At 38.7% G+C, this 3,904-nt stretch overlaps 1 protein-coding gene across 5 annotated transcripts in view; it reads left to right on the forward strand.

Moving 5' to 3' along the window:
• The window catches only part of TTC39B (tetratricopeptide repeat domain 39B), a 129,735-nt gene that overhangs the window by 50,532 nt on the left and 75,299 nt on the right, over positions 1-3,904 (forward strand). Inside the window, exon 1 of one of the 5 annotated variants that reach the window (XM_011930390.1) lies at positions 910-1,195. The exons of the other annotated variants lie outside the window; for them this stretch is intronic. The gene's annotated coding sequence lies outside the window, so the exon portion shown is untranslated. Of the gene's footprint in view, positions 1-909; positions 1,196-3,904 lie in introns of those variants that run through there. 5 annotated transcript variants of the gene reach the window in all.

Consider the following 3,904-nt stretch of genomic DNA (forward strand, 5'->3'; position numbering starts at 1 on the left):
GTTTCTGTGCCTCAGCCTCCCGAGTAGCTGGGACTATAGGTGTATGCCATCACACCTGGCTAATTTTTGTGTTTTTAGTAGAGATGGGGTTTCTGCATATTGGCCAGGCTGGTCTGGAACTCCTGACCTTGTGATCTGCCCGCCTCAGCCTCCCAAAGTGCTGGGATTACATGCATGAGCCACCGCGCCTGGCCCCGGTATTACCTTTATAATCAGAAAAATTAGTGAGTCCTATACTAAAAAGTTTCAATTCTAGCGTGTGCAAGAGCCCTTGAGGCAAGATAAGAAATTTGTGAAGTCAGCGACCACCTTATTCCGCAGGAGAGCTTTTATCTATTTAAACCAGAGAAGTACAGCTGAACTTTAGAACTGTGTTCTATCTTAGAGTCTTTGAACTAGTATTTCCTTTGCCTACTATCTTCTAGTTTCATCAAAACCACCTCAAATATTGTTGATCAATTATTAATTTAAAAGTGGAGTTTTCCAACTATGTTAGTATGACTGTCATGTCATATATGTGTTTAGTCCCCTTTGCTAATTTAACTTTTTGTGCATTAATCTAAAAGCTTTGGGGAAAAATTGATTTTCTCTTATTTGGTATTTTTTTAAAAGTCCATGATATAAAATCTACGTCTAAGTCGGCAATAACAGCCTACATTTTTCCTTAAGACAAAAGAGATCATTCATTTTTTTTTTTCTTAATTGACCTTTTGTAGATAGGAGATGAATCCCTGGATTAGATGAAAAATCATGAAAATATTCTGTGGTTTTTATAAATCCAGGCCATTTGTATTTTCCTTGCCTGTTTCTCTAGATAATTAAACAGTGATGGATTAGAATTAGGCTGCAGCAGAGACTGGGGGAAAAAAATCTCCCGGCATCCCTTCCTGCAGAAGCATCCGCTACAGCAGTGAGTGTAGCTGCCACTTTAACTGACATGTCTTAAATTCTGCCCTGGAAAGCCCTGGGATGCTGTCAGCTGCCTCGGCAACTACTTTGCTTGTGCCTGAGAATTGAGAGTCTCATTGGAGACCGAGGAATAAAATAGAAATTGAGGATTTTTGTTGGCTTTAAAATTGAGGATTTTCTCTTCTTTTTGTTGGCTTAAAAAAAAAAAATCTGGTAGAAGAGAGGGAAAGACATCTTCATAGTGGGACTGTATTCATTCCTCCAAAGTTACAGCTGCTCTAAATCTGTGAGTATGTTGTATTTATTTAGCAGTTCCTGGGGGTATGATTCAAATGTTCTCTTTAAATCTATGAGGTTTTAATTTAAGGAAGGCTATGTAAATATTTTAAACCCCAGTCAAATTTCACTGGAGCCTGCAGTTTTTGTTAGATGACATTGTCTTCATTAAGAGCTTCATGTCAAGCCTGCCTGGCTTGCCCTCTAACCTTCCTCCTACCTTTTTAAAACTTCCTAAGGTGAGTGCTGAAATTGGAGAAAATAGTGTGACTTGCTGCTGCGGAGGATCTGGTCTTCCTGGGATGCCATGGCTGGTTTATTGCTGCTGCAAGGTGTGCGTCTGGGTGGCTGAGCCTCCTGCTGCAGAACAATGGCAGGATGATGCTGGTTCACTTTGTATTTACTCTGCTGGTTTCATTATAGGATTTTGCTTTGTTTTGTTAGGGTGATTAGAACCTTAGAGATTAGTAAAGTGGCTTGTCCTCAGAAATAGCATGTGTTGATTGTCGTAGACCCTCACCTCTGACCTTGCTGTGCTGGCTTTAGTGGTCTCTTTGTAGCAGATTACAGTAAATGTGAGCTACCAAAAAGTGACCTTTGTATGGCCACCTTTTAAAATTGTGCATCAGAATCAATGCTGGTTTTTTTTTTTTTGTGACGCAGACCCTGAAGTCTAAACATCTGTCCTTAGTCATCATGTCCCATTTTCCCCCTTTGGAATTTCCTGGACACTACAATTGTATCCTTGCTGAATTAGTGAGTGAGTTTTGAGCATTCTCTAAAGACAGGTTAATTTTCGATTCTCACCATAACCCTCATATGTTCCTGATTTGTCTTTGTTCAATAAAAGTCGTATTATTTTAGTGAACAGATTCATAAATTTGGCTACTGATTTTGTTCCTTTATTTTAAATTACATTAGCTGAAATGATTTTTAAAAGTTGATATGTTCAGAGATCAGTAGTCAAAATACTTTTAAACACCAACTGGTACCAGTCATCTTTGTAGATGCAGAATATGTTTGACTTAGGCTGACATATTATATGAGCTTTTTGGGTGCCAGTATTTTGGTTGACTTCCTGCAGGGTAAAATAAATCAAGGATTTAAAAAAAGAAATTTTCTCTACCACCCAGAGATCAAACATCTGCTGTTTTTATTTTTAAACATTTTGTCATACCTAAATGCAGCAACTTTGAATTTAATTAGGAAGGATTGCTAAAATTAGGAAATTCTGCCTTACTTAGACTTGCAAAGATCTTATATTCGTTCGTTCATTCATTCATTCATTCATTCATTCATTCATTCATTCATTCATTCATTCATTCATCCAAAAATGTTTACATCTGTTATGAAGCTCTTCCCAGGCTCTGGGGATATGATGCTGAACAAAATATTGTATCTGCCCTCATGGAGCAGATATTTTTAGCAGACGAAGAAGACATTAAAAAACTGATTACCTAATTTCATTAAAATTGTGGTAACTTTTCACCTATAGAAGTGTAAATACTTTGTGGCCAAACATATAGGACATATAAATACTTGCAACTAATTCTGCCCCGGATCTGAAGCTACAGATCCCTAGAATGCTTAAGCTAGAAAGATGTTGGAAATGAGTTAATTGGTTCAGCAAGCATGTGGTCAGTGCTATAGTAAGTGTCGAGTGCAGGTCAGTAAGTAAGAAATGGTTCTGCTTTGGAGGAGCTCAGAGTCTTAGTGGGAAAGGAAGGGAAATTGACTATGTTACAATGTTCTGTCATCAATTTCCTATTTTACTGGAGAAGAAACAAACTAGATTATTTTTAAAATGTCTTCTATGCCATGGTAAATCTGTTTTTGACTTTTAAAAAAATCTTCAACAGCAACCATGTCGATTGACCTTAATGTTTGCATTTTCCAAATGAGGAAAACGAGGTGCACAAAGGCTAACTCAGTTGCCTAGGGTCACTCAGAATGCTGATTTGTAACCCCATCATTCTAAAAGTTGGCAAGTCTGCGCTCCATAAAGTTGTTGGATTATGTCCCTTAGTCATAGCTTGGTTGAGGGAGCCCCCTCCTTTTTTTTTTTTCCTTTTCCTTCTTCTTTTTTCTCCTAAAGCCACAGTGTACTCCTAAATATCATGCTGTCGTGAAACAGGAAAATGCTTAGTTTTTTTCCCTCATGTCCAGAAGTCTTCCTAACATTTTGCACTTGCTTTCTACTTGTTAACAGCACATATACACTTGTCTTTGGTTCACTTTAGAAAGGACAGGACTGCACTTATGGGCAGATTATGCTTCAGTGGCAGGCCAGTTAAGGAACATAGAAAACATACATCCTAGAAGAGGAATGCTAATGGAAAAATCTAGGGTTTCTTGAATTTTAGGTCCAGAATGCTGTTCACCAACCTGAGCAATTCCATATAGGGCTGGCATGTTCAGAGTTGTACACAGCACTTGTCTCCTGTAATGAGTTGGAATTCTTGCAAGTTTGAAAATTGAGGGCAGGGAGTAACTTTTCAGGAGAGATATTATAGCACATCTTGTTTTTTTTTGTTTTTGTTTTTTTTTTAGAGACGGAGTCTCGCTTTGTCGCCCAAACTGGAGTGCAGTGGCCGGATCTCCGCTCACTGCAAGCTCCGCCTTTCGGGTTTACGCCATTCTCCTGCCTCAGCCTCCCAAGTAGCTGGGACTACAGGCACCTGCCACCTCGCCCGGCTAGTTTTTTGTATTTTTTAGTAGA

This window comes from Colobus angolensis, unplaced genomic scaffold (assembly GCF_000951035.1).
Source record: "Colobus angolensis palliatus isolate OR3802 unplaced genomic scaffold, Cang.pa_1.0 Scaffold86, whole genome shotgun sequence".
Taxonomy (NCBI): domain Eukaryota; kingdom Metazoa; phylum Chordata; class Mammalia; order Primates; family Cercopithecidae; genus Colobus; species Colobus angolensis.